The sequence below is a fragment of the Buteo buteo genome, chromosome 1 (assembly GCF_964188355.1).
Source record: "Buteo buteo chromosome 1, bButBut1.hap1.1, whole genome shotgun sequence".
NCBI lineage: Eukaryota > Metazoa > Chordata > Aves > Accipitriformes > Accipitridae > Buteo > Buteo buteo.
In genome coordinates, this window is record NC_134171.1 from 79,884,706 (window position 1) to 79,910,994 (window position 26,289).

The window sequence follows — 26,289 nt, forward strand, 5'->3', positions numbered from 1 at the left end:
AAGCAAGCAGGGATATCACTATAAAGTTGTCAGATAAAGCCCTGAGTAAACACGGGAATCAAATTTTATATCTTTTCTTTAAAAGTATTGGTAATATATTATTAATCTTAGGTACACTTTTTTATATATATATATATATATATAAAATACAAATATAAAACATCTATAGCTTTACTTAGTACTATATATCTAGTATACTATATACAGTATGAACCTATTACAAGACTAAAACTATCTTATTCTTTTATCCCTCTATCACTGATCTTTCAAAAATGCCAAATAATGAGTATAGTCCACCTAAATGTGTAAGCATGATGATAGCTAACAGCAAAATTAAATAAATAATATACTTCCTCCTTAGCTACTGCATACCTTATGTCTTCCCATATGTGTCCAGATAAAGTCACTATGGAAAAATCAACCTCCAGCTGTTCGGCAGTGGCTGTGTTCCTTGAATGGGACACTAAGCTGCATACCTGATCTTCACAAGTATGGCTTCCCACTGAAAGCAGCATCAAAACCAAACATTAATTGGTAGCATTTATGTAAATACATGAAAAGTAAGGATGGATAAAGGAAAAAAAGTCCTCCAAGTTAGACAATGTATATAACACTATATAATGTATAGGTGATGTTACAAGCAAGAAGCAAAGCAGAGAAGTGTTCTGTTAGGCTCAGAACACAATACATAGCAAGATTAAGAATAATAAGAACAATTTTCATTCTACTTCTCTTTCCTTTGTACTTGTCCTAATTAGTCCCTGATGGTGCAAAGACTTACCTTTACTAATGCCTAGTCCCCCTGGAAGCAATTAATGCTAATAAAAACAGGCACTTTTCAAGAGCTGAAGAGCCCAACAATTTTGTCATTGTTATAACCAGGTAAGTAAAGACAGAAGGAGATCATGCTGTACAGGGCATTAAAATTTTCTACTTTCTTGGTATGCACTGTTCTTTCCCCTCTCTTCCTGTGAGGAACATTGCCCAAAGGATTTAGTGCTGCAAGAACAGCAGAGATGGAGAAATAAATACTCCAAATGATGGTAGGACTCAAAAACAATCTCTTACACCTGATACGGTGTATATAACTTAGAGGATGTAATGAAAAACAAAAGCCTCTGATCCTAATTTCAGGGCAATTATTCTGACAGAGCACTCAAATAACTGAGCTGGGCTCCTCTTTTTAATTAATGCAAAGATACCAATTTGACTTAATTGGATCAGACTGTATGGAAATTAAACATATATTTACATATATTGTTAAAGTATTTCTTTCATGCCAAATAAGCAGGCTTAAAATTGACTTCTCTGATCATGTGCGATGGTCAAAATTAACCAAGTTGTTAAGTCTCTGGAGGATCAGAACCAAAATATTATCTGAAAGGCATTTTGAACACACCCCATGATCTTGTTGTGAGGCTTCCACTGTCTTTACTGTGTTAGAGGTAAGCTAGCTGAATTTGGCTGTTGTTAGTAGAGATTTTGTCAGATGGACTTACAGTTACCTTACATACAGTCTAACTGCCGTTGCGACACACACACCACAGCTTCCACTCGGTAACCAGTTTCGGATAGCCCTGTGTTGTCTCCTTCCTACTGCATCAGTGGTGTCATTTAGACAAAACAACTGTGTGTGTTTCTAGTATTTGCCTAAAGGGCTTTTAAATTTTAGTATTACAAGATCATCCATGGAAAGTATTCTGCCATGTATGAAATAATTTGACCTTATTATCTTTGCTGATACTGAGAAGGTAGTAGGATGGCCCTTGCATGTTCCCAGTGGGAGCAGGAAGGTTTGAATAAGGCTGTCTTAACCCAGCAAAGTTCTTCCAATCAGTAGCCTGGCTCAACATAAAGCTACTCTTTATTCTACTGCTAAAATATTACACAGGTAAACATTTAATTATGAACAGAACAGTACCTAGTTCATATGTGGAACATTTTCATCTGTTAGCATATAAATATTAATAAATGTTGAGTTAATAATCTGTTAATACTGAATTACTATTAGTCATAGGTTTTTTCAAACTGAACTGTGAATTCACTTATTCAATTATTCCTGACTACATACATTTTTACTTTTATGTCAGAATCATGTTACTTACTGATATATTTCATCCACCTTGTCAAAAGCAGGTGGGAAGGCTCTGAAATGCATACACCACAGACAGAGGTCTTCCAATTGTAAAGAGGCCAATCTTCCCTGCTGAGAAAGCTGAAAAAACAATAAAGTGCATCATTGATTCTCTGTTTATTGGGAAAAGGCACATTTGTAAGTCTAAGAATTAAATACCAATTGGAACCTCTCTTCCATAGCCCTGAAATGGAATTGTGAAAGAGACACTAAAATGTCCATCTTGGAACTATGCTGACAATTTGGTATTCTGACTTGCTGAGACAAAATGGTAGAAAAGCTGGAAAGCAATTTCATTAATGATTTCCACACCGTTTCTCCTGCTTGTGATTAATTTTATTTCAAGTTTTCTTTCCCCATTCTCAAGTCTTTCACCTTTTTGCTTTAGCATTTTAAAAGAAATCTTTCACTTACAGATTTCCATTTCTTTTCCCCTTTTTGCCTGTTTCCTTTCCCTCCCATTTTAGCTCAGGGGAAATAAATTTTCGAAATTAGCTAGATGGCTATAAAGGAGAAAAATGTGAACACAGGAAAAAATACATATAATAATTGCACAAATAATTTTTTTAACTTTAAGAATTGCGGAAATATCTTCATCATTTTAAAATCAATGTCATTGATGGGGATCCTACTTTAAAAAGAAAGTCTATTGTCAATTATTAAAAATTAAAATACTGATCAGCTCAATTATAATTAATTATGGGACCACCTGGTTACTTGCAACATCACAGATTTCCTGAGTGTTCACGAGCTAAGTTGTCTTAAAAGCAAGAATTATATAGTTTACAGAATTGTGTAGGCCATCTGGTGAGGATGTCCAGGGAAGCATAAGAGAAACGAGCTTCCAGTCACACACCTCAGGATTAACTGGCTAGTAAAAGCCACAAGGCAGTAATCAACAGTTCTTTCCTGCCCCTGAGAATATGTTATACCTTGTGGCTCTTTGTAGGAATTAAGATACAAGGTCTTACAAGGGATTCACCCTTCAAGGAGATAAGGCAACAGGACACTTTGAACTGGCCATGACAGGAATAGGACTTAATCATATGCATATAACTAAAAATGGATTTATGGACTTCCCAGAACAGGACCAGGTTCCAACAAAACATCCTTCTGTCTGCCCATCACCAGGAAAGGTGATTACAACTCTAAGATATTATTAAAGCTGCTGAGACTGTGGGACTTTTAACATTTTCTTTCATGTCCAAGATTATTCAAGTGTCTTTTTCAGGTGTTATTTTTGTATAGATTAGCTTGTGTTTTCCTTCTGAATTCTCAAAGAGACTGCAGCTGCAGTGTGACCTCAACCTTTTTTTTTTCTTTTTTATAAATTTTTATTACTTAGCACAGATTTTAAGATAGGAAATAATAGCAAACTTACTGGGCTTGAAGACAATCCCTAGTGGTACACACTTTAACTGGGGTATAGCTGTTAATATGTCTGTGATATTATTCCCCAAAAGTGAAAGTAAGCCAGAGAGCCTACTTACTCAAAGCAAAATAATGGTTAGGGCAAATATCCTGGGATCTGTAAAATCTACTGTTTCTAAAATTAATCTCCTTTACTCTATGAAAGAAGGCTATAAGAATTATACACCTGGGAAGTTGCAAAGAACAGTGTATTATAGTTAGTTAAAATGGACCACTCTTCCCTCCTGCAAACTTCTGAAGTCAATGGAGTTACAAAAGCAGTGGTTTTGGCCTGCAGCATCTGATGGGTGACGGGTGTAGCAGATCTTAGGGACACTTCACACAGCATTACCTAGGGTATAATTTTGTAATAGGTAACAAAATAACCTTAGGAAGCTTTACAGTAAAACAACACACTTGTATCTTTGAAATATTGGGACTTCCTGGCATAGTCTGACCTATTTCTGTGAGCAGGTTCAAAACCATTTGGGCATGCTCAGCGGCAGAGTAACTGAGTCTACAAACTGCATTATTGTGCTACTCAGCCACACAACTATCCCCTAAAATACAAACTAGTGACAAGTGTAGACACTGTCCTGAGACTCCCCCTGATCTGTGCAAACCAAAATCAGCTCATAAGGATGGACAAAAATACAGCTGAACAGTAGTACACTCTCTTTCCCCCTTTCCTGTATGTCAAACCATGGTGCTTTCTTGTGCGGCCCTGTTGAAGTCTTAAGCACCAAGGACACAGTTTTAGAGTGTGTAGAAAGAATGAAGAATTGTGTTTTATGTCCACTACATGAGGTGCATGGTAGCAAAATAGATCTGCTCTTTTGTTTTCAGATGAATTTTGAATCCATCTGTGATAACTGCATCTCATCAAACTATACCTGATTTAAGAGCTTGCCTAAAATGTATAGACTTCTAAAATAGGAAATAGAAATTGTTGAAGGACCACATTGGTATTTCTGTTCCATTCTTTACTTCATGAAATGTTCTGGATGCAAAGCCACTTAATTGTATTTCAGCATCTTCTTCTACAAGATAAAGATTTTACTTAAAATATTGTTCACTTCTGAAGCTGAACAGCTACGTCAACACGTCCATGAATCCCGAGATTTTAAAGGCAGACATTTTTCTTCCGTGGTGAGAAGAGTGTAAGTGCCATCAGATAATACTGAGATTTCACATAGATCCTGACTGATTTCAATACACACACACATGCACATATACATGGCTTGTATGTTAATGTAGTGCCTTGTCACATCCCTCAGGAATGAAGGCCCTGTTCAGTGAAAGACTTCAGATAAAGTGAGCATGACCTACAGCAACGACAGAGCCTGTGCCCTAAGCAATTGCAGACAGACAGGATAGAAAGGTAAGCAAACAGAAAAATGTGGTGGAGATGGGCAAGACAATTGCAAAATAAAATAGGGTTTAACAGAAAGCAGAAAAGTAGAAAGCTCAGCTTGTCCTTATGCGATTCAAGCTACATTTGCAAGTGAACATGATTTCTACTAATAGAAATAAAGATCTCCACTGACAGTGTTTTACATGAAACTGGAGGACAATCAGTTATTTAAGATAGAAATAAAATGAGTGCACAAAGCACTTTGCAGAAGCTCATCCAATCCACTGTAACACTTTTGGCTTACTGAACACTTCGAAACAGAAACTGAACATTTCAGCAGAAGTTAACCCAGCTCAAGAGTCCTTGAAATTGGCTTTTGTTCGTCACCCATAGATTATCTACTCTCATGACTCCTCCTTCCTTTCTGCACTCTCTTCTTTTATTATTATTCATAATTTGTCAGCAGCCAAGAAATTCCTCTGGGTTTCAGTGATGAAGTGCTTCATTTGGACTAATTGTTTCATTTACTTTAAAAGAACAAAGAAATATGTCAAAGCACATTTATTCTTTTGAGGCCACTTTTGGATATCTGTTGCCAGTTGTTATGATTTTTGGAACTGAAAATTGAAGATTTAACTTTCAAAAATACTTTAAGTCAAAGCAGCACACACTATAGATATTTACAGACATATGGTGAAGAGAGCATCAAAGTTCTTGCATTTGTGCCACTACACATTTCACCTTAAGATCACTAATCCCAGACCACCTTGGCAGATCTCAGATATGACACCACTGAATTAAGGCTCTTCATCCTCTGCTCCCTAGACAAACAAGCAAGATTCAACACAGCAATGTCTGCTGGAAGTGGAGTAGAGGGTAAGAGCAGAAGAGAAAAAAAATAGGATAAATTGGTACAGGGGAACTATAACATCAGGACAGTAGAAAAGAGGTAGGAATTTGGGACTGGAAATGGGAATAAACCAATACTATATGGAAATATTATTAGCAGACAGGAGGATGAAACAGTCATTGAGTAGGCACAGGTTGTCATAGGACTTCATGCCTGAGATGACATACCATGGATGGGTAACTTTGCCCAATCATCTAGCTGTCCAGGCTATTGCATTAAGCTTTAACTGAGCTATACTGGCTAAATAAATGGGACTGCAGGTTTCACTCTTAACTTCAGTGAAACTGCACCTGCTTAGTTTCAGTTTAATTTGGCGCTCAGTTTCTTTTTTATTTCTTCTCTTCTTGGTACAGATGATGGGCCCTCTCCCATCCTGGGTGAAGGGAAACATAGATTATAAATGCTTACGGAGGAAAAAAAAATTAAAATTCATTAAAAATTAAAGTTCATCAAGAATTATCTCAAAGTTAAAAGAAGAGTTTGACAAGGGCTATAGACAAAAACCAGGCTAATAGAAGAGTAGGTATTTTTAGGTATTCATTCCCAAATTCTGTTTCAGGGAAAACTGACATATGTGTCAGCCTGGCCAATCATCTCTAACTGGTGTGCTGGAAAACATTAAACTATGTGTTCACCTGATACTGTGCATCATGGGTTGTAAGAACGTGGTTCAGGCTGAGCATGCTCTGTTTGTCAAAAAAAAAAATAAATTTGGAAATCATTATTTTAATGCGTACTTTTCCTTTGGCTGTACGTGCATTGGTATCCATTTAAACTGTACTCTAGCCTCCCATCCCAGTGCCTTTGTGGCTAACAAATTAAGACTCTACCAACAAGAGAATGTAATGTACCTTTTTACTGTGAACTTTTATGGCATTACTTCCTTATTATATCAGTACTCAAGAAGAATGTTAACAGCCATTTGAACTCAACTATTTGCATGTTTCTGCATACTATACAGTTGTTAAGGGAATACAAAATAAACCTCTATGTTATACTTTCTTAAGCTGAACTTCTTGCCTCACTGACAACAAGCCACCTGTGAACCTAATTCTGTGATATATTATAGGCTTTTGTGCAAGACTGAAAGGAGTTAGTTTGGTGCTACAGCTGATTAATCCTGAGACAAGTAGAATAAATAAAGGAAAGAAGACTTAATTTTCACAGTTTACAATTGTGGCATGTACCCTGATACTACACACAGATGAAACTTAATGGCTTTTATTTATTCTTGTCCTTTATGGACAAACCAATTAATGCTATTTTGTGAAGCATACTCTACTTGCCCACTCTGTCCGGCCTACTGCAAAAAACCAGTTCCCTTTATTTTGATGTACCGCCCTAGCATGATCTCTAATATATCATATCTTCAGGTGATGTGTGCAGTGGAGTCTGTGACAGCTGTTAAATCAGTATTTATTTCACTGATGCAAGACACCAAATGGAAAGAGATTGACTTAGTGTCCTGGGCATTCTCCTAGCCATAAAATGTGACATACTGTGCCTACTTAAGTATTGCTACCTGGAGGAGTGACAAGTTTAGGGGGAAGATGTATCATCGCTATCAGCTCTATTGTGCAAACCTATGTTCAAGTAATGGTGCCTGCATACAGCATATTTAAACCAATATTCTTTTAGTTGGAGTAACTTGAAGAGTGTTTCTTCTTTCAATGGTCTTTGGTGTTTTCTGGGAGATTTCTTTCAAGGATGTTATCAAGTAGAAATAAGTTTACACATTATTCCACTGCTACATCTGAAAATAAAGCAGCTCAGTAAATTGGAGATGCAGCTGGTAATATCCACAGTTACAGAAGTGGCTGTGTACTCTGAAAGTCAGCTGCAAAGTTTTCAGGGATATGGCCACATTTTCCCCTTTTTAGTATTTACCAGCTTTAAGATTTCTTGTTTGTTGTCTGTCAAACTAATATTTAAAAACAGAGGACACTTGAATTTTAAATGGAATTACACTGAGAATTTGCCTGTCACTCTAAAGAATAGATTTTTTTCGTTTGACATTTTTCTTTATATAGGCCAGAAAATAAATAGTTTACCTGCATTTTATGTCATGTACTTGGGCATAGTTGTGTAAATATTGCTTCTCTTCATCTTGAAGCCAAACAGATTGTAGTTTTTGACTTAATACTTGAACAAACCTGAGGAAAAGCTCTCATACAAGCAGTTCTGTTTTTTCCTGGGAATTCACAGTGAACCTGTCTTTCATAAACCATTCAGGCTGTACAAAGACTTGAACTCCAGCTTATACTGTAAGGAGCAAAGATTATTTTGATACCATAAGATAAATGGAATGGAGCTGTCCTGGGTCTCTCTGGTAACCACAAGAAGATCTTAGGTAACTTGCTTGCTTTAGACACCCAGCCCTCAGATGGCCAACAGCAGATAAGGCGAGTCCCATAAAAGAGCAGCCCTTTCTCTCTTCTTATGTGATCAGCTGAAACTTCAGTGCACATCCCCAGCCTATTCCAAATGTATTGATGCATAGGAAGCTAAGTTACATTTGAATGTCAGTCTGATTTCAAGTTTATAGTTAATACTGAATTAAAATTTGTTCTGATTTGCTAATTTATCATTTTCTGTAAAACCTGTTCATGTTTGAAAAGGGATGTATGTATTAATTCTCAACTCTAATATTAAAGAAGTACCTTGCATGGGTTGAGAAACAAACAAATAGCTGATATTGATGATGGCAGGATGGAAGAGAAATTCCAGTACTCATCATCTCTCCAGCAGCAGTCTAGAACGCTCCTTGATTCTGGGCCTGCTGGCCAGTCTGAAGATTTCTCCACAGGGCAGAAGAAGAAAGATTATTGAGTACCTAAATCATCTTCCCCCAGAGTATGTCCCATAAAGTCTACTTATTGGAAAGTGAGTTCTGTGGAGGCAGATCCTCTACCACCATGTTTTCAAAAGTATTTTCTAAAAGTCCGTGGCCGAAATTCAGGACTGCAATTCAAGACCACATTTACAGGCATCTGACAGGCATTGTATTCACCATGACAAGCAATGCATCTAAAGGAATGAACGCTACTTCCTCCAATAGACCACCATCTTTGTAATCTATTAACCTACTCTCCCACATCACCCCTTCCCTCCTGCCTTCTACCATTCCATATTCCCATAGGCAAGGAAATACTGAACTTTTCACTTGCTTTCACTTCTCTAGCTTCATAATTTCCACCAGCTTGCTGTCATCAGGTTTACTCAAGGCAGCTCCCTCAGATCAACCTTTTTCTGACAGAGTAGAACCAAGAAAGAAAACAAGACAGAGCCTAAGGCTTTCCTGGCAAGACATGCTTGTCCCATCTCAAAACCTTGCTGAGCACAAGGTGTTTCCTTTTAGTCGTCATTCACATTACCGTAAGAGTTTCAAACACATAATTTTTGGTACTCTGGTACATTACAACTTCTGTGCAACTTTTGTTCCAAGTCAATAGGTTTTGTTTCTTTTCCCATTTCAGACTCTATTCCTGCCTCTTTAGTGTCTGTCTTTCCAGGCAAATAAGTAGTTTCCCTTCACTACAGTTTGTTGCTTTTGTTTTCCTTCTTTTTTTGTCTTTTGTAAAGCCTGACTCTTCATATTGGTGTCCTTTGACTGGATTCCACACTTTAGCTTGCTTCCCAGAATATCTGCAATGCTTTGATCATTCTCTTCTCTCCCCTCGTTATTCTGTTCCTCAACTGGGAGTGATATATTAACACCAGAAGCTTTCCATTCTAGGTAAGAGGGCAACTTTCTCCTTGGAGACACTCTCTGTCCTGTTCAGTTTTACATTTTGCCTTGTTATTTATATTAAATTGACAATGAATGTTGACTACTCATGGAAATTGGGGACATAATTCTCACTATAAAACATTTACTGGAGTAAACTCAACCCAGCAAACAAATTGATGTATACAAGGGGAACAATATAAAACCTATCAGCAGGGCACAGGTTTATTTTATGCAGATGCACAGTTTGCATATTATGGGACTCAACAGCACTCAAGTTTCCAATAACTTCTTTTTTTGCTTGACCAATTTTCTTCATTACTTATAGGTCCCTGCAGAATTCAGAGCTGTTATTACAAACATATACATTACAGAAGGATCACAGCCTGACATGCACAGCTTTTTAATAAGGTTTTCATCAGCTGCTTTTACTGACATTTTTTCATTTCTTTCACCCTGCTTTTAATGTCTTAGTCTTCATTTGATACTGTAAAACAAAAGGAGTGGAATATTATCACAGAATGTGTTCATGGCTGAATATAAAAATAATCACACAGTACACCTGAAGCGTGAAGGCTCTGTAGGCAATTTCTGTTCCTGTTTGCATATGCAATCTATGCATCTAGATGGAAAAGTTATCCTCTTTTCCTGTATCAGATTAACCCCATTTAAGAAAAGCATTCTCAAAGCTTAGATTCATAATTGAAAATAATCCATACTGAGTTTTAAGTCTAAGATTCAAAAGTAAGCATGCATATTTGTGCAAAGAATTTTGTGAAATCTTCCAAGACTTGCACTTGTGAAACTGTACACCACAAGGTGATGTTCAAAACTCATTCCATCTCAAAGGATATGAGCCAAAAGAAACTGTCCTTTTATCACTGAGGAGTGCTTGTGGTGTTCTAAATTTTATTATTTGAAGTAACAGAATCAGCAAAAATAAGAAGCAGTTCTCTATCCTACCACAGATGTCAATAAAGTGAGTGCCTGATGGTTGTCAATTCAGGTCCATCAGGACCTGAGGCAAGTTTATTCTGGCTCCAGGACACAGCCTTGACTCATACCAAAGCAGCATATTTTAGGTGTGGCTACATTTACTAAAGAGTGATCTGTACACAAAATCAAATTGTTTGTCATGATCCAAACATTTAAAGAAAAGTAAAAAACCCTGCTCATTTTCTCAGCTCACATGTCAACACTAGTGGTGAGATAATCAATGGGATGTATCTAATATCCCTGTCAGCCAACCTTTCCCTGCAGAAAAAAGGTTGAAAGAAGTTGGAGGACATTTTTTCTACAAGTTTTCTTCTTTGGTGTGGGGTATAATTTGTGTTCCCTCTTCAACATGAGATGCTTCATGATATGAAGGGGAGAAAGAGAGTGAAGCTTCACAGTTTGTGGTCAAAGGAGGTGAAAAGTAAGCTTGCAGCAGGATCATATCAGTAGGCAAATAAACTTCTACTCACTTCAGTGGATTTCTATCAATGATCATTCTTACTAAACCTCTTTTCCTTAGCTCACAGCTTAGCTCTGATGCATAGGGTTGGCTTTGTCCCAGCCACACTCTACCTCCAGCAGTTATGATAGATGAGTGATTCAGATTCATGACCCCTTTACTTGCATTTCAAATAGGCTACAACATTCTGGGCAAATCCGTTTTATTTTTTCCATCCCCATAAATATCAGCAGGCACCATGAAATCTGACCTGCATTAGCTCAGATCTGATACCCACCACTGATGCACTGCTCGCAGCACTGCCAGAAGAGGTTTATGTTGAAGTGTTCAGGACAGCTTTACAGATTGAAAATGCCAGTGCCAGCACACCTCAAAAGAATCTCAAAACTTGACTGTTGGTACAATAAATCTGAAGAAGATGTATCCAACAACAGCACACAATGAAGAAAAGCTGTGGAGGGCGGTGGGGGGAAACTGGAAGGAAAAAAAAGGCTAAAAAGTTGGGAGTTGGTCTTCACTGTTAGGAATATTGCCTAATTTTTTTTTGTCAAGAGCTCTCCATTCATAGATCATGCAGGTTGCTTAGTCTCATATCTATAATGGTGAGGGAACACATCCAGAAATAGTCAGAAAGAGTCTGTCAACTAAAATGATTCCCAAATGCCCTGATACCTTGCAACCTGGCAAGTAAACCTGCTGCCTACAGATATTCTTCTTAACATCTAGTGGTGTGATGATTCTGAGCACATGCTTGTGCATTCACACTCATAAAGACAGGATATTGCCCATCCTGCTATGTTCTCTAAAGCAAAATTCAAGTAATATGTTACCAAGGATGGGACTCTTGAGGAGTAGGTTCACATCACTGCAATACTTCAACAAAATTACAGCTTTACATTCCTCTTGGCTCTGGCTGTACTGCACAAAATCCATAGGGCAAAGGAGGAGGGGGTTGAAATTCAAAATAAATCACCTGAAAATTCAGAAGTGCTATGTTTCTTAGAGCAGTGAAGCATGCCAAAAGCTGCATGAAGTTGTCCCACTATAAAAAGAATGAGAAAGGTCTGAAAATTTTCTTTTATCACTGGCAAATTCTGACTGATAATCAGGAAAGTTATTAGTACACACCCATATATACACATACCTACTGTACTTTGGAAGTGAAATTCAGCAGCAGATCATTACACTGAGACCTAGTATCAGTGCATAATTAGAAATTAAAAATATCCTTCTTGCAACAATCTAACTAGATTGTCACAAAGAAAGATGATTTTTAAAAGGCCCAAATTCCTACTTTGCTGGTCATTTACTTATGCAAGAAGCCATCCTGTGTCTCTTTAGCCTCTGTTAATATAGATATTAACAGTTAGATCCCAGATTTCATCTGCCTGTGATGGAGCTCTCATAGTTACTAGGAGCACTCAGTGAAGTTATTTGACAACACTTTGCCCATTTGTCAGAAGCAGTAGTATTTTTGCTGTGGCATCGCATCTACTTAAGACTGCCAACTGTGCTAAGACATTTCTGCTCCTACAGTTAGGTCCAAGGCTTAGTAAAATTAAATGCAAATTTTGAGTGTGTTTTGAGTCAGTTCTGATTGCTTTACGCTCTGGTTGTATCATCAGACAAAAAAACCCAACCCTAAAAATAGTCAAGAAATATATATTACTTACTTTTTTAAAACCTGCAATTTACAGTGACATTTAACCCATCTTTCCAGAGCTGCAATTTGACAAGTACATAATTGCATTTGACCAGTGATAATCATAGAAACAAATAAAATAAGTCACATTTAAGACAACCTTTCTTAATTGATCTTTGCCTGCAATTATTCATCATCTGTATGTATGTTATTTACAATGAAGAAACAATTTATAATAATCTTCTATGATTACATCATATTTTTCTAAATTAAAAATTATGTCATGAGTTGCTTAGTTTCTTCTATCCCAACTCAACGGGTGTTTTGAAAAATAATATATGAAAATTTGGCCTGAGTGAAAAGGAGAAGATTCAATATCAGAGGCATAATATGCTGCTTTACAGGAATTTAAAAAAAAGTGAACTCAGTTTGATCTTGTGAATGCATTTTGGCTAAAACAAAACATTGGCCTTTTCACAGCTGCCATGTGACTGATTAATAAAAGACCTAAGCAACAGAAGTGGCTGACTTCATCATAATGAACACTAGTCTGCAAACAGAAATCACATAATTTCTGGGATTAGAGCTGAGTTCTAGATTCCCTATTTTTAGTCTTGATTCCTTCTGTCTGGGTTTGGTTTTTTTAAAATCTTGCTTTCTTTAGTCTAAATTCCATTTCTTCCTGATCTTTCTAAAACAGTGGCATTATAGTGCAAGTAACATAAAAAGGACAGCAGAGAGCAAGGTCTAAAGGGACTGCTCATTTCCCATTGTCTTCAATTCTGCCATGTAGCACAATTTTGACATGGCCATCATAGGCCAGGCCAGAATACTTATGAGCATCTGAGGTGACTTTAGCCACCTGCATTTCAACTCATGACTCCCGTTGCTTGTGATGATAATGACAACGCTAAGCTTTCCACTTTAGCTCAAGTAAAAACAATGGATGCATTTTATACCTGAAAACAGCTAAATCATACTGATATGCAAAGAGCCACTTAGAAATACCTTAGAATTGCTATTTAGGCAACCTGTGACTGAATGCTTACTTATCTCTAAGAAAAACTTCGACTGCTAATGGAGAAATATAACCTGCTTCCCTAATTTGTTCTCCAAAGATCTTTGTCTTCCATCCCCACCCTTATTTTAGCAATTAATGAAGTCAATGTAAGTCTTTCCATTGATTTCAGTGGTCTACAGCAGAAGGTTCCAGCCCTGCCTCTGGGAGCTGCTTTCAGTCTTCTTTGCTAAATGGAATTTTTTAGCTTTGCAGCACTACATATTAATTTATACCACCATGTCTGGCAGTCTACCTGGGGGGCAGAAAGGCTGTAATTTAATATTTTAAGGTATATTATGTTCATTAAATGATGTGTGTACATTAACTGAATGTAGAAGCTAACAGAAATTAGTTTTTATATAACAGAGTACAGTATAAACTAATGAGAAATAAAGGAATGTTAGTCACCACAGCATAACAAAATATTCTCACATCTACACATGCCCCTGGAGAATTGTTACCTCATGCTCTGTGTGATGGATGTCTACCAACAGTGGGCTTTGTTGTCTGAGGTGACTCACCTGGAATTAGTTAATGCTTCTAAATGAAGCCAAGGAATGTTAACATTTTAAAGAGCTCAGTGATACAATAAACCCTTACACTGGATTTACAGTATTGGCATCACATTTAATTTTAGTATCTGTAATGTTTTTCTATTTTATGTGTAGAAAAGTGGCAGAGGGGTTACAATTAAATTCTAGAACATCCCTACACTGCTATTAAAACCTCTTTTTCCTCCTCTAATTCCAAAGCTAAAATTACTTTGTTTTCTGTATTGATCCACCATTACCTCAGGATAAACAGATATGTATCTTTTAAATTATATTCTATAATATGCAAATTGGCACGCCACATAAACGAATTACTGAAATTACTCAAAAGTAAATGGAAGAACAAAAGATTCTTATATACCATATTGCTATTCCTATTGGATATTAAACACCTGATTTTTTCATGCCACATTTATTCCATCTTTAGTGTACACTCATTAGGACAGACAATTTCTTACGGTATGTGAAGGCAGCAAATACTGTAAAAATTTGCATGCAGTAAATTTACCCAATAAGCATTGGAAAAGATGGGCTGGACCTAAAACCTATTGAAACCCAAATGAATATTTCAATTCAGGTTGCTTTGGATCAGTCCACAAGTCCAAACTACCTTTTGTAAATAAACATTTTTGAATATTAAGTCATAAAATACTCTACTTTCTTGTTCGTTACAATATCGCTTTCCTTACATTATTCACCTTCCAAATTATGTATCTATATATACATATATATATATATACACACACACACAGAGACCCTTTTCCACAAGAGGGACTTAATATATTGAAACATTATAGCTTTCTTAGTATGCTTCATACTCTTCCCTGTTTTGCTAGTGCCTCTAATGATCTATTCCTAGTCATTTTTTAGAGACCAACTAATCCAACTGCACCTCTTGCTAACACCAGATCTTTAGAAATGCATTATACTGGACTCTCTGAAATTCATAATTCCTCTCACCTTTGAATGAGATTCAGTTTTCAATGGCAGCTCCATGTTCTCACATCAGAAAAAGAGATTACTCCCTGAATATACTTAGGCTTCATGCATCAAATACAAACATCTAGCAGTCCCTTGGAAATTGTATGCTACCATACAACTATGAAATGGATTTTTCTACAATGCCAGCGGGACCTCGCATTTTTAATAGCTTTCTGCTCCAGTAGCCCTTGAGAGGAAAATGTTCAGGTATTAGCAATAAGCACTATTAATAGATACTCACTAATCGTGATATTCCATGATATGATACTTGAAGTAATACACATTAATGTAGGCTTCAAAACCATGTGCCAAAGAAAGCATTTAACTTCCACCTGTACTTGTATATATTATTCACATGACTGAATGTATAGAACAGGATAGTACCAATGAAAAATTACTAAACAAGTAACTCATTAACCACTTACATGTATAATCATTTACTGTACTGTATAGTAACTATGACACAAATTTAAGCATGGCAGACAGCTCTCCACCACTACAAACGTATTCTTACATAAGCTTTCAAATCCCTTCGTGTGGGATCTCAAGAGTCTCTGACCCTCAGAAGCTATTTTATTAGGCAATCAGAATTTTCAGGTATTTTTCTGCTCAAAATAAAACAAGAAAATAAAACTCAAGTCTGATTTATTTTTTTAGATCAAGAATAACAGAACAAAAAGTCAGTAAAACACTAAGATTAGTACCTAAATATTACAGAACTACTTCCTTTTTCCCTGGCTTTTTTTTTTTTAGTTTGGAGAAACTTCACCCAGTGTAAAATAAAATCCATTCTTTTCAATCTGAAGTAGAACAAGAAATTACCTACTATATAACAACTAAGAAGCCTATCCGATTAATGAGGCCTCTGTGAGACATGTCAGGATTTATCTGCCAGTTATCGTGGAGGGCAGTGACGCTGATGGAATGTGAGCGCAGGTCCTGCCACTCTGACCGCAGCACCTTTCCAGACCTCATCCCGAATGGAAACAAAAAACAGTTGTGACCATCAGAAATCTGATTAATTGAGAGTGGCATTCTGAGCCTGGTGCTGGTGACCCAATGACTGGGAATTGCCCTGGAGGTTTAAAGTCTCATGTCCTTCCCAGGGTAGCAGTCACACATATAACTAAACTGCCTAGTTAAATTACATTAGCCAACTACTGTTTACAAATTTCAGAATCACATACGGTCTGCCCATTGTTTGGCACAGATAAACACAATCAGCCCTGGCATTTGAAGCTGCTGACAGATTGCCAGCCACTGGTGCAGATGGTGGCAGCACAAGAGCGCTAATTACCGATGACATTAATGATGAGGTAACCTGTCTCTCTTCAGCTAATAAACAGATGGAATGTGTTTCCTATTAATTTTTTTTCAGATAACAAATTGTTTAGCTTTAATGGTAGAGAGCAACAAAACCAAATTATCTGTTCTTTGGAGAAATTTGTTTTCCGCTAATTGCTCTAAACAATCAATAAAAGAATTACAACTGGCATTATCCCACTGAGAACAGAAGCAGAGAAGTCAAAGTCAATTAGCTTTCTACAGTACGATGCACTCAGATGGAAAGAGTCATTACAACAGAGTGTAAAAGTCAAACGATAAAGTATGCAGTTAGTGAACAAAGCAGACTTGGATGGAAAAATCTAACAGAGGGCTTTTACATACCTGTCAATTCTTCATATATCAGAATATATCTTCATATACCTTCATAAAACCCAGTTTTTCTTTAGATGCTTCCAAAAAAGGGTAGAAGACAGGTAAGATGATGTCCTTGGATCTTAGAATGCTCTGTGTCTAAGGAGCGCGCTAAGGCTGTAAAGTCTTCAGAAGTCATGACTGAGAAATGTCTCATCTACAGAATAAAAAGAACAAATAACCAGCTCAGTTTTCTGTCAATGTTCCATTAGTACAAATACAATATAGAAAAGCTGAGGACTGCACAGTGGCTAGTGAAATATTATGCAAGTGGGCAAAATAGCTGCCCTAGATAACTTCCCAGTCTTTTCTCCACTATTCTGAAGGTGGGGGGTGAGAGGCAAGGAATAAAATAGGGCAACTGTTGCTGCCACGTTGTCAGTGCTTAATACAACGCCCATGCTTCAAGTGAGAAGACAACTTCATCAGGACTGGGACTCCCTGCCTTGTGTAAGCACCACATACCAGCAGTGTGCTGAATGACTGGAGCATCCATTCCCTCAGAGGCAGGACTTCAAGCTCTTGCTGAGTCCCTGAAAGTCCTGAGAAGTCAGATTCTTGTGTCCCGCAGGGCTGTGGCTCATGGCCCTGCTGAGTAGTGCCTCTCACCAAAGCCCACAGCCTGTCCAGGAGGAAGCAGCCAAGAGGCAGTGGCCCCCATTCTCTCACACACTAGCCAGCTAGCAGTCTCTTGGCTCTGTATGCACAGAAACCCCTTCCATCCTGCTCCAGACAGGACTGCTGCACAAAAAAGTTGTGATATCCTGTTTCAAAATTGAGAAGCGGTGATGTGTATTTTTGCATATATCCCCATTTCCCCCACCATGGGTTTATGATACAACATATATACATATATATATATATACACACACAAACTGACTATTTGGGTTGAGTATTTTAACTAATAGCAATTGGATCAAGGCAGCAACTATGTAGCAAAGACAAGTCACCTTCCATGGAGGTATTTAAAAGTTGTGTAGACATGGCGCTTAGGGACATGATTTAGTGGTGGACTTGGCAGTGCTAGGTTTACAGTTGGACTCGATGATCTTAAGGGTCTTTTCCAACCTAAATGACTCTATGATTCTATGACCATCTGTATCAGAAAAAAATTCAAGCACATAAGATTCAGACACATTCTGCTAGAATAACTTCTCATTGCTGTTTTATCTGATTTTCCTCAAATGCATGGAGCTTTAGAGTTACTTTTAATTTTTTAAACATTTTTCATGGATTATTTGCTGGTTCCAGTGCATTCAATTAAGAAAGTAACATTTTAACCCACTTGGTATTGACCATAACTCACTTTGTGTGTTGGAAGAGTCAAGTGCACATTAGCTCACATTAATTCCTTGCACCCTGCAGTTTCTCCACGGTGAAAAGCTTAGTAGCATGTATTTTGCCCTGGAAAACTGAAATCATAGAGCTTTACATGAACCCTTGACTGATTTAACCTCTCTTGGGCTGAGATCCTGACTCTTCTAGTAAGGAGTGGTTAAAGAGCCAAAGTGCTCTTGCACAGGCTACTTGAATGACAGTGCTTGTCTCCGCCAGATCATTCCATCAGGACACTTTCCTGCACAGGATTATTTTTCTACAGCAATGTCTCTAATTTTATACAGGGTAAAAATTACTGACCACCCAAGGTCTCAATACATTGAGCAATGTTTTCAGCAGTGATGTAATGTTGTATCTGAAAACACATTATCTCCCCACTTTCTACTTTATGCTGTTGCACACAAAGGAGTCCACTGACTTTTTCATGCAAGCACAATTGCAAAGGCATCCAAAACTTTTGTTAAAGGCCACCTAGTTTTTCCATGAGTTATCAGAAACAACACAGGCAGCCTATTTAGAAGTGAATAACAATGAATGGCTGTTCTGGGCTGGGAAAGGTTTACATACATCCTCACAGTTCTCTTTATTCAGAGCTTGTAAACAACAACAGCATACAAGCCCTACAGCCACTAATTTAGCACCACATTGTGAGTCCCTCTGTTTCTTTCCATTTGCCTCAAGCAAAGTCAAGTTCTAATGACCTTTTTTGGCCAATATATATGAAACTGGTTTGTGTGACCTCGGTACTGTTTTCTACAAAGCAGTCTGTTGACCATGAAATTCCTATGACTGGGCTTAAGTTGGTTTGTCTATGCATTGCTGAATAATTAAGTGTGGGACTAAGTTTTGTTGAAAAGGAAAACAAACATTTTGATTAGTTTTGTTGCAAAACATTGCTAATACAGGGGCTATTGGGCTGCTAAGCAGAAAAAGGAAATCTTTAAGGAATGAAAAAAATTATGGTATTTAACAGTTCTCAGTTTTTCTCCTTAGCCAGGATTCTTGTAAAATGAACACAACATCCCTCTATGGCTATATGCACAACAATTAGCTAAGCCACCTGTAACCCACTATATTTTCCTTCGCAAAAGAGAGCATGTGGTGGTTAGAACAGATACTTGATACAGAAGGAAACATCTCTCTTATATAGACTTTGTTTACAAAGCCACTTAAAAAATTTTAAAAATTGCTCTGAATATCTTGCTTACTTTTCCAGCAGAGATGTTTTCTTCCTATGCTAACACAAGACAGATTTCCACAGAACGCCAGCTGAGTGCTAACATTTGTTCTTTACAACATATCTCTCTACAGATGAGACCAAATTCTGCTTTCCTTCTCATTTTGGCAACTACAGTATAAGTAACAGTTGCACAGTGTCATTCTGAATTACAAGTTTTGCTTATGATCCATAGAATATACCTCATGTTAGACTACTTTTCTTTCTTAATGCTGGAATCCTCATACTTTCATCATCTACAGGTACACAGGGTGGGTATCTAACAAAACCTAAGTCAGCTCTTACCATGCAACTTTCGTTTTCCCTTCACACACATGAAGCATTCCTGAAGTAATTATACAAATGAAAGGAAACCTTTTATCATACTCTTTGCTCATCTGGGTCACCTGAAATTCAAAGTGCAAAATTAAATTCCTACAAACAGTAAAACAGTTCATTCTTCTCTCTGCACTCTGCTATACTTCACCATGCACACAATGTGGTAATTGCTTTTGCTTGACTTGTTCAAACAGCCATTTTCATGATGTGACAGCTAGGGCACTAATATATTTATGCCCTTTGTAATCGGCCAGCACTGCTTGTAATTAGGTGCAAAGTTAATTAAGTGCAATACATCTAATAACTGCCTGCCAGTAATTGTAAAGTTTGATTTAGCACATGAACTGTCAAGGTGTCAGAACGGTGTGTTAAAAAATAAGTTGCTAGCAGAAAAACAATCCTGCTACAAGTGAGGGAAAAGCACTGTGACAGTGACTCAGTTGAGAAATGGAAAAGATATTCAATACTTACTATTTCCGACACTGGGAAATGACCCCACCCGCATGTTGGTAAGTTGTATCTTGCTTTATTGAACAACAAATTGAAATATTTTTTTACTTACCAGACAATGTCTTCTCCTATAGACAACCCTTCTCTTTAAAAGCTATACATATGGTATAGAATTTTTTAAAGTCTGTAAATGTCAGTAAGAGAACAGATTTAATTTTTTTTAAAAAATTAATGCTTAATGAAGGTTATAAAAAGAACCAAGAAGGCCCAGAAAGTCACATTTCATGTTTAGGGACCTGGTTTTGTTTGTTTCTTTTGTTGCACAAAACACAGCTTTTCTTCTACTGACCGTAAGAGAACATTATGCATATCCCAAATACTTACATATGATACTAGCATAAATAACTATGCTTTAGTTGTTTGTGCTTTAGTTAATTTCACGTTTTCAATTCTTCACCTGGAAAAAACATGTTGTTCATGATTTTGTTCCTTACAGGATATCCTTTCTCCAAACCAAAGTTTCAAACTACTTCTTCTTGGTTTCAACTGTTTTTTAATTGTGCTTCTATTCATCTCTTCAGTTTTCTTGAAAACCAACTCCTCTCCTAATGGTTGATCATCCCTTCTCCATGAGCACATTGTGAGTTTTCCAGATCCATATTCTTCTTTCTTTAATTCAACTCTGATTTGGTCAAATGTTCCCTTCACCTCCATCCCTGTATGGTATGAACTGTAAAATATTCTTTTCCTCACGCTAGGCAGTCAGGGCAGGTCTGAACAAAAGCATAGCTGGTCAGTGGGGAAAAAAAAAAAAAAGAAAAAAGAACAAATTACACAAATTCCATACACAGAATAATTTAGGACTAGCTGTACATCAGTTAGAAGTTATAGTGAGCACAAATGATGAGTTACATATGTACCACAGCAGCACAAAATATGTGCATAGTTCCATACTACTTTGATTACTAACACACTCACAGATGTATAAAGCTCAGAAAATTATACCTATAAGATATCAAGAGGGAAAGCACGGACAATGCTCCGAAGCTTTTTTAGGCCAGCAGATTTGGTACAAATTGATGGAATTTGTACACATACAGGATAGCCCACAAACCTTGAGAAATAACCTAAGTTCAAGGACAACATTGCTACTTCCAAACCAATCACCAGTAAAGCTTGCTTTCTAAAATACTTCACAAAAATCAATGTCAGATAAGCTAATCTTTGTGGTTAGTTATTATGAACTGATATTTGATCAGGGAAATTATGCTCTAGATTGACATGAAATTAATAATGCTTGTTGTGTGGTGCCCAATGACAAAGGTAAATGCTAATAGCTCTGAAATCCTAATGATTGCCAAAGTACTCTTCCGAGCTTTGATTAGTGCTTGTGTTGTGCAATTATGCTTTTCTATAATTACTGTGAATTACCATCATGATATTATTATTCTCACATTTTTTATTCCTCTGAAATTCTCAAAATTTCCTGCAGCTAAAAATGGATTTCATTTGCATTATCACAAGCTTTTGATTGTTTAATGAAAAATAATTCCATGCAGACCCTCATGTTAAATTGTCCATTTAAAATTTTCCTGTTATCTAGATTATGTTGAAGTGTCCCTTCTTTCATTTATCATTTGCCTTTATTATCACAGTCACTGCCCTCGCTTCATGCTAGATTTTGGAGAGAAGGGAAAAATGAAAGACATTTTTATTCATGTCCCTGTCTTCTGCCTGGAAGCCCTTTCTCTGCATGTTCTCCCTTTTCATTAAAATTGCTTATTTGGAAAGCTTAAAAATGCCAGGATTTTTTCAGCAAAATGTGGTAGCTATACTAAAAATATTTTTTTTTTTGCTTGCAGTTAGGTCTGCAGAAGGCTACCTTGGACTTGTCTAAGACTTAGAACCATGCCCTAAGCAAGTGAGATGACCAACATGTCTTGTCTATGCCTGATGGCTGCTGGGTATTTCCCTCTCAATAAATACACGTAAAAGGGCAGCGCGGGCTTCTTAGGAATGTCCATCTCCCCGCTGGGGCACAGCTACGTCCACCTCACTACTGAAATGTTTGTGGCGAGCGTGGATATCTTCAAGGTTTTCAGCACTGTAGTGGCTTTAAACTTCACAAGATAGCCTAAAATGACAACCATTTTTCAAAATGAGTCTTCGTTTCAGTTTGCTCAATTTGAAGCAAATTTCAGGACTGATTTTCAAGGTGTTTGCACTCCCTGTGAGCAGTATTGATCAACGTATCATTAATCAGAAGACTACTTAACAGCCTTGGGGAAAAAAAGAAAACATAAGATTGGCTCACCTTCAGAAATTAAAAAATAAATAAATAAGCCATTTGTTTGCATGTTTCCCAATTATTTTTGTTTATGCACAGGAAAATATTAGACTCAAAGCATTGATTTTTGTAGTCTTATTTTTTCCCATCTGCAGACATTAATTGATTTTCTCTTTTTTCTTTTCTCAGTAATTTTACAGAACACCTGATGTCTTGTGAAGCAATGGTGGTTCTGAGGGCTTGCGAAAGCCTGGCTCCATAGCAGCTTGCAGAACATGAGTGCAACTATATTGTGGGGGAACACTCAAAGCATGTACTCAAAAATGCTGTCATGAAAATGTAGCTTAAGCGATGCTCAAGGCTAATCATCAAAAACTTTTTAGGAGCAGAAAGGAAAGAGCAATTGACTTCAGTAGATTTCTGGATACTATATGCATTTCAAAATGCATATAGTACCAGAAACTGCAAAATCCATTCAAAAGCCAAGTTGCAAAAATCATGGGAAATGTGGGTTTGTAAGAGTATGCAGGAGCCTTTCTCAGAGGCATTGAGTTTAATAACTGTAAATAAACACCAGATAGACATGACCTTCAAAATTAAAAAGTATGAAAGTATCCCACAACCTAAAGAGCAGGTCATCTGATATTTGAAATATTTCTTCCTACATATATCACTTCTGCATGAAGTGCATGTGTGTTTAAATAGATAGACGAAAGGAGACAGGCAGAATCTATTCTTCAAAATTTAGTGAAATTCAGTTAACTTTTTCTTGGTTTACATAGAAAGCTTTCATTTCTATTGCAACAAAAAAGGAAAAATCTTGTGACCTTTGCACAGTTTTGAGAGTCTTAAGGTTTGATTTGTATGTGTCTCAGTCTAGCTCAAGTTCACCATCATTTTGCTGCCTCTACTTTAAAGCCTTCACTGCAGTATTTCTACTAAAAGAGTAATTAAGTTATTTTTTAAATAGATTTTTGAGCTATTTTGTGATATATTCACAAATGCTGGACTAGAAGAGTCTAGATAACTAAATTTATATTATGTATTTCACTACGTACACACAGAATATTGTCTCCCTCATTTCTTTCTAGTCTTTTTCAACTGGTTCCATTTTCACCTCATATATGCATCTGATTTTTCTCTCACATACACATGAGTCTCCTATGCAAAGTGTTAATATAACACGTGTGGTCACAATTTCACACTTGTAATATTCAGATTCAAAGTTAGTCAGAAGAAATTCAACCATGCCCACAAGTATACTTAAGGAGATGAAAGCCTGGATCAGATGAAGGAAAACAACCATTTTTTTCAAAAAAATCTTATATAAGGATATTTATCCCTTAAAGATTTTTTTTTTAATTTTCACCATAGATAATAACAAATGGAAATACTTCATCTATAAGTTTATTGTGATGTGGGGAAAATTGAGCCCACATTGAACATCTGCAGATCGCATCTTTCAAAGCAGTGCTCCACCAGCAAGATTTCACAATGATAGCTAAAGAATGTTGGGTTTCGAAGCAGCAATGTACATTCATGAAACCACAACTTCTTTTCATTCACTTGTCAGTGCTGCGAACCTGTTCTCATTGTTCCACTGGGCTGTGTACATGTCCTGATAATCATGTACTACAAGGCCATCTCTGACACTGCCTTAAATATTTGTTCCATATCTCCTAACCCAGCTACGGCTGCCAAGTGAATGAAGATGGCAGTGACACTGACAGTAAGATTAACATCTTGCACACTTTCATCCCAGTCTGCTTCATATCACTTCTACTTGAAGTCACACTGTATTAAGAAGGGCTGTTATTTTTAGGAACCCCAAACAATGTTACATAAACAAACAAGCGGGACCAAGTCATGCATCAGGCATTGACCTTGCCAGTGAGCCAACCTTCTACAACTGGAACCAGTATAAATGTAAATTATGAGAGAAGCTCCCACCCATACTTCATGGAAACTTCCACTCTACCACCCACATGGTCACTGCCCAGTCTTACCCTTCATATGGGAGGTCAGCACAGATCCTGCTTGTTTCAGAATTTTTCTTTTATATTACAGATCAGCTTCAAGAGCCTAGGAGAGGAGCTAATCCTACACACATGTGCCTCTGGTGAGATGGCAACTGTCCCTGGCTAAGGGATTAACACCCCTTTTAAAGTTATCCTCTTTATTCTGAGCTTCCAACAAACAAATCAAATCCAGCATTTAGCAACTGCATGTTTCACATCACCAAAAGCCCTTTCAGATCTTGAAGCTGTACACACTGTCTGCTAGAATAACCTCAGGCATTCTGTGACAATTGAATTACAACCAGTGACACCCTCTTTCCCATCCCATTGCACTGAGTTACCTCCACTGTCTACAGAGAGGATTCCACATGCTTTCATGCAGGCAGCAATGTACTGGACAACAGCAGGAACATATTATTAAATATTTCTTTTATCTTCACTTACAATAGCCACAAATTTAACCAGTCCTCAAATATTTTCCATTAGAGTATTGCAGCCCCAAAGGTTCCAAGCCTGGAGACTAAAGGGGTTTTAGGTGATTATGGCTCTTCAGTCACTTTTAGCTAGCTCAACCAATTTTATCCACAAAACCTTGAAGAAAATATCCAGTCACACACCACAGCACAAGATGAAACGTACACAATCATCTGTGTTGCTCTGTTTCCTGCTAGGCCTCTGAGATATTATAGGTTTGGCTGTTGACCTTTCACTACAGTTTAAATTTTGTTTGAGGATGTTAGAAATATTTCAGCTCCTGAGTTGTTGCCTGTGATTGGAAAGACTGCAGCCAGTGAGCTGGGTGGTCCTCTCCAGCTAGAGGATTTTCTGGGCTCTCAGGAACTGACTATGCTAATCCATGACTGAACTCAGTGTGCTTGAGTAGCCATATTACTTCATTATTGCAACTTACAGTGTAGTGTGGAGGGATTTCCGTTCTGTTTAAATTGGACTGTCATTGATTCTGGAGCCTGTCAGTAAATAAATATTTGTATGATTTTTTAATTATCTTGGTATTACTTTCTGCAATGCTTTACATGTATGCAGGAGGTATTGTTCTTCCTTCCCTCTGAATGTTCTGCAAAAAATGGAAGAGCAGTCTGAATGCAGAGATGTGAAGAAATCACACACAGTGATGTATCTAAATCCCTTCAGACAGGGAAATGGTCTGATGGGTTCATATCCTTTAGCACATGGATATTTTATTTATGAAGTCTTCTAAAACTACCTGGTTATGGCTAGAGCAGTGACTCTAAACTGCCTTGTGGGTAACTCAAGGGGATTTGGAAGAAGGAGTTCTAGTCCAGGAACCACTGCTTAGCTGATGAACAGTCTTGGATTAATCATTTTCCTCCCCATGTTACTACTTCTGTTTACAGAGCAGAAAGTTATTTCAGGGTGGGAAGCTGTACATAAAAAGTCTTTATTACTATTAAAGGATACTCTACTTCTCACACTTCACTAAACTTCAGGAAGGTTTCAAAATGTGCTGCTGTAATCAGTCAAAACCAGTGTTTTATTGGGCAAAGTTGGTTCTACCTGTCACCAACTAAGTCAACTTATGTAACTGTGGCCAAACTTTAAAAGTATTAACTTTTTCTAGGCAGCTACATACATGCCTAGAGGGATGCATGAATTTTCTTAGTGTATGTTAGAGTCTGACTAGAAAGATAACTAAAGTACTTCCGTAGTTGTATACACCTCTAAGTCCTTACTTGGAC